The sequence below is a fragment of the Helianthus annuus genome, chromosome 12, assembly GCF_002127325.2.
Source record: "Helianthus annuus cultivar XRQ/B chromosome 12, HanXRQr2.0-SUNRISE, whole genome shotgun sequence".
Lineage (NCBI taxonomy): Eukaryota > Viridiplantae > Streptophyta > Magnoliopsida > Asterales > Asteraceae > Helianthus > Helianthus annuus.
Genome location: NC_035444.2, coordinates 59,410,916 through 59,419,356, shown reverse-complemented (window position 1 = coordinate 59,419,356; position 8,441 = coordinate 59,410,916). Strand labels below are relative to the sequence as shown.

General features: G+C 37.1%; 1 long non-coding RNA gene across 1 annotated transcript; it reads right to left on the bottom strand.

Annotated features, from left to right (window-relative positions):
- Positions 1-565: 565 nt before the first annotated feature.
- On the bottom strand, positions 566-3,575 carry LOC110896743. The gene is made up of 3 exons (XR_002568132.2): positions 1,949-3,575; positions 1,507-1,865; positions 566-836 (listed from the first exon to the last, which is right to left on the bottom strand). It is a non-coding gene; the product is annotated as an uncharacterized LOC110896743 (long non-coding RNA).
- Between the last annotated feature and the right edge of the window lie 4,866 nt (positions 3,576-8,441).

Sequence of the window (8,441 nt, the reverse complement as noted above, 5' to 3'; positions counted from 1 at the left end):
TACTCCGCGTGTGGATTTTGGGGGTGTGACAGGCTTGATTTTGACATAGATATGATACATGCAATAGGATACCCATTTTTGTTTAGCCTTTTTGTGTGTTTTGTTTTGATCCATTTCACCAATTTCCCTTAGAAACCACTTTAAGCCTGAACAGTTTCGTTTGTCAACCATTTTTATTCTTGATAGCCGGATTGTGTGATATATTTGTTAGAATATGTGTTTTTGTAAAAAATTAGGATGAGAAAAAAAAAAAGAAGAGGAAGAAAATTTAGCTGACGTGAAAAAAAAATAATGTTACAAAAATAGAATAAAATTGTGGGTCAAATTGGTCATAGTGTTTGTGATTGTTTATCCAGTTTATCATTTATTTTGGGTAAATTACACTTTTCGTCCTTTATGTTCGTATCGAATTGCAATGGATGACCTTTAACTTCAATAATTACAGTCACAGTCCTTTATTTGGAAAACCTGTTACACTCTAGGTCCTTTAGCACAAACTAGGTTAAAATTTTCAGTTAATTATGACATGTGTTATGCACATGAGGGTATATTAGTAATTTTACTATTATATAAAACATATTTTTATTTCTTTCATTTTTACAATCACACACAAGCCAAACCCTTATCCCCTTAAAATTAGCTGCAAATGGTTATGAATTGACACAAATTTCTGCTTATTCTTGATCTTTAATTCTTCATCATCAAGGGTTCTTGTTTATTTTTGTATAAATTTGCTGCAAAAAGATGAAATTGACTCAGTTTCTGCACTTTCTTGATATTCAAACTCTTAAATCTTTTGCAGATTTTCATGGAGTCTCCTCAATCTGTTGTGTCACCTAGGGGTGTGCAAAAAACCGAATTAACCGAACCATAACCGAATTAACCGACAAAACCGAACTGAAAAAACCGAACCAAATAAAAAACCGGTGGGTCGGTTAATGGTTTTTTTGAAAACCGAAAGTAGCGGGTCGGTTATGGTTATCATTTTTTCCATACCCACCAAACCGAACCGAAGCGAACCGAACCGACATGTAATAAATCTTTGTAGGATTTAGGACTTTTCACCATATCTTTAAATATTTTATGTTTTTGACTGAAGTTTTTTAGTACTTATGGGTTTTTTCATATCATTTTGTGATTTTGATTGAATGTTTATTTGAATTTATGGAATGTATCATATCACTTTATTTGGATATTCGATAGTAATTGGTATTCATATTATAGATTATATGTATTTTTTAATATTATGTAATATACTAATTAATATATACAAATATGCAATATCAATTTATTCCATGTTAAAAAAAAATTAAGTTATTTTTAGCTAAGCTAAATACACGGTTAACCATCCATAACCGACCCACTATAACCATCAAAACCGAATAACCATAACCACCACAACCGATCGGTTATGGTTATGGTTATCCAATAACCGACATCGCAGTTATGGTTATGGTTTTTGGTCAAAACCGACCCAAACCGACCCATGCACACCCCTAGTGTCACCATTCAAGACCTCATCTCTGTTTCAAGAACCCAAACCACAAAATCTTGATCTTTTTGCAACAAACCCGAATTTCATAACAAAGAAACTCGCACGCGAACCTGAATCATTTCTTGGTGTTCTTGATGTTCAAATTTACAGATCCTGAACCCACCATACATATATTCCCTGTATACATATCCCAAAACCCTAACAGATTCTACTTCCGTCGCTCCGAAGTGCCTACATTAAGGAGGGAGATTCCTGGGTTAGGGGTTTCAGCCGCAACAATCGCACTTCATAGATTCTACTTCCGTCGCTTCAGTTGTTAGATTTACTGCTGGAATGATCATGGCATCACTCATCACGGATGTAGACATATCTGCAACAGAAATCAATACATTTATTCGGTAATTCCTTTTAAAATTACTAAAGTAGCGTTCTTTCACATAATGAAATGGTTACCAGACGGAGGTTCCGGTGAGATGACACGAACGACAACGAAGAAGATAAAAGATGATGATGTTGACTGCCGTCTTGTAAGCGGAGATGTTGGTTTCATGGTGGCGGAGATGAGCGGACAACGACGGTGGTTCTGCCGGAATTTATAGTTACAGATCTGGGTTAGGGGTTTCATGGAGGCAGGAAGGAGACAAAGAGGTGACTGGTTGGGTGGGTTCTTGAAGGTAGAGAGAGATGGAGTAAAGAGATAAAGAGTTAATGGGTTTTGGGATGAGTGACTTTTAATGGTGATGAATGTTGACAGTGATGATGATGATGATGATGATGAAAATATATAATATATAATTTAAATAGATTGGGTAAAAAGACATAAATGCCCTCATGTGCAAGGCACATGTCATAGTTAACTGAAAATTTTAACAAGGTTATGGTTAAAGGACGTAGCGTGTAATGATTTTTACAAATAAAGGACTGTGACTGTAATTATTAAAGTTAAAGGCTATCTATTGCAATCTAATACAAACATAAAGGACGAAAGTGTAATTTACCATTTATTTTTCTTTTTAGCCAGTTTTTCTCAATAAAATACCTTATCTTTAACCCTTACCTACCCTTTAAAGCCATCTTGATATGTGTTGAGTTCTAAGCAACTGGGTGGGGACTTGATTGACGTACAAGCTTATGATAATTCTGCTTCATAGATCGGTTTTGAGAGATTCACTCCAATTAAATATATTTAACTGAGAGGCGGTTACGAGGACGTTGGCCCTTAAGGAGGGTCGATTGTTATGGACTAATACCATTGCAAGGTATGAGACTTGTCCCACATCGGTTGTATGGGCAATTGATCTGGGGTTTATATACCAAATGGCTCTCTCACCCACTAGACTAGTCTTTTGGGTTGAGTTCTCTCGTTGGGTATGTAACAAGATGGAGATTACGTGTTTTCTTCATCACTCGAGCTCATTGTGTTTAAAAGACCACGTGAAGGTAGATGTTGCATGGTTTCTTCGACACTCGAGCTCAATTTGCTCGTAGGCTATGTGTAATGGTATCACCCTTTTTCATTGTCACATCATAAAATGATTTCGATATCACTTCCATGTAGTCATAAGCTCTTACAAAACATTGGTTAAAAAGGAACCTTGAAGGTGATTTGGAATATTTTTCATAGGCTAGCTTAATTAATTCTAAGGTGAAAAAGAGGACTCACGCCCAAGACAAATGAGTTGCAGGGTTAGTGGTTTCACGACATGGGTTCTAACACCCTTTCATCGTCAGGTTATCGAGGACGTTACCTCATGTCTCCATTACCCACGGCCTTAAGATATATAGATATAGAGAAGTATCAACTTGGGAATATCCCAGTGGTGTTGGTGAGTTTAGATAGAACTTAGGATAGGAGAGGTCAGGGGTTCAATCCCCATGATGTGCAACATTAGCCATTCAAAAAAAAGATATAGATAAGTAGAATAGTTTTATTGTTGGAATTTTAAAAGTCTTTTACTTCTGTTATTAAAAAACAGTTAGATAAATGATAAATTTGCCTAATCATAATAAGGGAAAAGATCAAATAGGAAGTTTATTTTGGCTAGGAAGTGTAGGAAGCAATAGGATTAGGACATGTGCCAACATTTAAAATAAAGAAAAAGGGTATTTTAGTCAATCCAACCCTTTCTTCTTCCTTTTCAAAACCCAGTAACTTCAAAACCCACCATTTTCAAAACCCACCATCTTCAACCATTTCTTCACTTTCTATCTCAATAATCACTAGATTATAGTGCGATTTTCATCACAAATCAATGATTCAAAACACCCGATCAACGTGTTCTTCAGCTTTTTTGAAGAAAACCCAGTTTAATTTCATAAAAAATCTCGTTTTTTCCGGTGATTTTGAAGATAATCACCCGATTCGTTCGATTCGAGCGCTGATAAGGGTTTCTATCATTCAAACTTCGTCAATTATTGAAGAAATCACTTCGATCCATGTAAGAAATTCTTTAATTTCATTTTTACGATCTGGGTTTTTGATTTAGTCATTGCGTTTTACGATCTTGGCGGGGTCCGGGGGCAGCGCCCCTGGTAGCGGGTTCCCAGGGGCGGCAGCCCCTGGCGGGGTCCAAGGGGCAGAGCCCCTGGCTGGGGTTGAGCTGCATCAGAAAAATTAATTTTCTGTAAATTACCTCTGGAAAACTGCATTCGTAGACAGTGTTTCTGGTTCTGTAAACAACAGGTTCTGGTCATTGCGTTTTAGTTAGATTCTGGTTCTGTGAACAACAGTTTCTGGTTCTGTGAACAACAGTTTCTGGTCATTGCGTTTTAGACAGTTTCTGGTTCTGTGAACAACAGTTTCTGGTCATTGCTTTTTAGACAGGTTCTGGTTCTGTGAACAACAGTTTCTGGTCATTGCGTTTTAGAAATAAAACATTTTTTAAGTGTTTTTACTCATTGCGTTTTAGGTAAACAGATTTTTATGTGTATTCAGTTCATTGCGTTTTAGAGAGAACAGTTTCTTTTGTGTTTTTAGGCAATTGCGTTTTAGAAATAAGACATTTTTATGTGTTTTCTAAGCATTGCGTTTTATAAATAAGACATTTTTAAAGGTTTTCTAGGCATTGCGTTTTAGAAATACGACATTTTTAAGTGTTTTCTGGCCATTGCGTTTTAGAAATAAGATATTTTAAGTGTTTTGGGTGCATTGCCTTTTAGGTAAAAGACATTTCTTTGTGATTTCGGTGTATTGCGTTTTAGAAAAATGTCATTTTTTAGGTTTTTTTTTTCATTGCGTTTTACGTAACTGGAGGTTTTTCTATTGCGTTTTACGCAACTGAGTTTTTAATTTTTTTTAAATATAGCAATAATATACTCGTTTTAAAGATAAAAAAACGCTCGTTTTTTGGTGCAATTTTTATAAAAAAATAATGTCGTATGAAAAAGTTATTAACGTTTAAAAAATGGGGGGGATTGGTGGAGAGAGAAACTATTGTGCTGGATTGACTAGAATGCCCCTAACAAACCCACGCGCCTCTTTTTTTTTTCTTCAATTTCATTCATTTAATCTTAGCCATTGATTAACTAAATGGATGGTTAAGATCACTTCCTAACCTTCCTAACCAAATAAACCTCCTATTGTATCTCCACCTATCATAATAATTATATTACTTTTTTTCTAATAACAATTTAATTAACTAACATGTGCTTTTTTTCCAACAATCAACAAACCACAAATTAATATTATGAAAACCTAACACACATCCGAGTTTGCGGTTGTGGCGATTTAACCGACCAATCGCTGAAAAAACACTCGCTTTGCAAAGAAAGGAGGTAAGCAGCGGGGTTTTTTTTGTTTTTTTTAACAGCAAACTTAGATCACTAACGGACCACTGAAGTATCATCGTGCCATCAGCGGAACCACCCGATCATATCCATCTCCACTAGGCCTAATGCCTATACACCAATTCAGGAGAAACCCAATAAATATGAGAAAACCCCCTTGTGGGAATTGAACTAGGGGCGGCAATTCTTGATACGACCCGTTAACCCGACACGAACCCGACACGAAAAAAACATGTTTGGGTCGACTAACGCGACCCGTTTAAAAAATGGGCCGGGTTCGGTTTGACCCGTATTAAAAACGGGTCCGTTTCGGGTTGACCCGTTAACCCGTTTAACTCTTTAGATAAAAAATCTTTTTTATTTTTGTTTTTGTTTTTTTGGTTTTATTTTACGTGGTTAGTTATAATAATGTTGATTTTGACACATTATAGTATTTATTTATCACATTCATACTCATCATTAAACATGTTATCGATAACCCGCCTAAAACCAAACAACTCGTTTATAAATCGTCAACTTATATCACTCATTTAAAAATATTGGTTAAACGGGTCGGGGTCGGGTTGACCCGAATTAATATGGGTCGGGTTACGGTTGAAATCTTTGACCCGAATAATAATATGGGTCGGGTTCGGGTTGAACATTTCAACCCACCAACCCGCCAACACGTAACCCGTCAACCCACCAACCCATCAACCCGACACGATTGCCACCCCTAAATTGAACCCAGAACCTATTGGTCCCAAAGCTTTATCCCACCCCAAAATGCCACTAGGCTATAAAGCATATGGGCTTATTAACTGGTTTTTTATGGCTTTAAGAGAAACATTTAAAATAAATCAGCTCATTATAACTCAGTTTATTGGAAATTGAAGTCATGTATTTTTTTTTAACGGCCAACAGAATCAATCCCGAGCACTCTCGGGGCACCCACTGGACAAACGGAGTACTCCGAGAGTAACCCGAGTCCACCACCAATTCCGGGGAAAACCCAATAACCCACCCACCCATAGGCACGCCGGTGAAATTACCAGTAAAACTAAAACCCGTTTGGCTCAAGGATCCAACCCAGGTTTTCCTGGGTCTCCTATCATTGCCCACCAGTGCCTCACTCTGAACCAAATGGAAGTCGAACCTGCATCTGTCAACAGAAATGTAAGCCTTCCACCACTTGATCTAGAGATCATTGGCGATATTAATATGTAGTGGACACTACAAAGATTAACGATATTGAATAAGATATTTACGTTTTTCTCTCCTAATTTATAATTACTTCTGAGTGTAATATATTTAATTTGAGTGACCATATTTAAACAACTTGCTTGCTCTTGCTATAGGCTAGTGGTGCACAAAAAACCCGAACCCGGGTCCGGACCCGGAAAAAAAACTCGGAACCGGGTATTATAGAAACCGGGTTTTCTATACCCGAACCTGACCTTACCCATAGGGTAGGGACCGGGTATTCTTATTTGATCTAAAACCCGAACCCGGAACCGGGTTTTTTTATACCCGGTTTATACCCGAAACCCGGTTTTTATAAATACCCGGAACCGGGTTTTTTTTATACCCGGTTATATAGCTACCTCTAGTTTTAAGTAGATGCATCTTTGAAAATATGATTACACATACCTAATTATAGACATTCCACTTTTGTTTAAGCTTATGGGCTTCGTGAGGGCTTTTAAGTTTTGGGGGAATATCACTCACAAAGTTGATTTTATTTTTTGTCCCCTACTCCCCTTGCTTAACTGCACTTGATGTAACATTTGTTATTGTACACCGAAGACATTTAAAACAGAGAGTGGTTGAAGATTATTTACTGCAGAAGGGAGTGGTTTTGCTCCAATTAATTACATTTGGGCAATTCCCATCATAAACCCATTATATAAAGAAACATTAATACCCGGCCGGGTTTATTTAATACCTGGTGCGGGTTTTTTCCCAACCCGATGCATACCCGAACCCTACCCGATGAATACCCGAACCCGGAAATAGGGTATTATAATACCCGGGTTTTATAAAACCCGACTCGAACCCTACCCGAACCCGGGTATATAGGGTATACATTTTTGGTAGAAAACCCGGACCCGGACCCGACCCGGTTTTAAAAAAAACCCGATTTTGTAAAACCCGATCCTATCCGAACCCGATTCCATACCCGGAACCGGTTTTTGGGGGTGTTTGGGGTTCCTTATTTTGAGGGTAAAAGGACTTTTGAAGGGCAAAAGGACTTTTAAAAAGTGTTTGGCTTTCCTTTTGAAGAGCAAAAGTCCTTTGGATTTACCAAAATTCAGGATTTTCTGACTTATTTTAGGCAAAAATTCTTTTGCAAAAGTTGAAAATAAGCTAAGCCAAACATGCCCTTTAAAAAAACCCGATTTGTGCACCACTACTATAGGCTTTTATGGCCCAATTATCAACTTGGGTTACCGAATTTCTGTAGCCCATTTTCTAAATGGTATGACTCACTAGTCACTACCCCTTCAATCTAATAACTAAAAACATGAGAAAGAACGTTTTAGAGGCAAACCATTAGCATGCTTTTATCCTGTTGGAAGCAACCGTTGAATAAGAGACTACATTCCAATTCCATCATCTCCTGAATCAAACATGTTTTGTAGCAGAAATGTAGAATGTTTATCAATTATGATTTTATTAAATTCTATCTAAATTAAGAATCAAATTTAACAACTGCCAACTGGTTCTTAATTTTTAAAGCAAACTCACATTGTTTTAATTTTATAGTAAAGTGTAATTTCTCACCCTCTACTTTGGTCCAGATTGCAATATAACATCCTATCTTCCAGTTTTTGCCAATACCATGTGGTGGACATTTCATCACACATTACAGTTTGACTGTTAAAAAAAGAAGAAGAGACTATTATACCCCTTTTACATATCTCTACAACTCCTTCTCTACCACACACACCCTCTCTGTCACTTTAGGGGGCTGTTTGTTTTTTCAGAGAAGTGCTTCCTGACCTCTTTTGTCTGCGCGGCGCAGACCTTTTGTTTTGCAGATTGTTTGTTTTTCAAAAGAGATTTTATTTAAAAAGGTTTGCACGTCCTCTTCCCCAAACAGATGTGGAATTCCCACTTCTAAACATTTCAAACCTTAAAAACCCTCTCACTTTTCAAAAAATACGTCGGCGCCACCCTT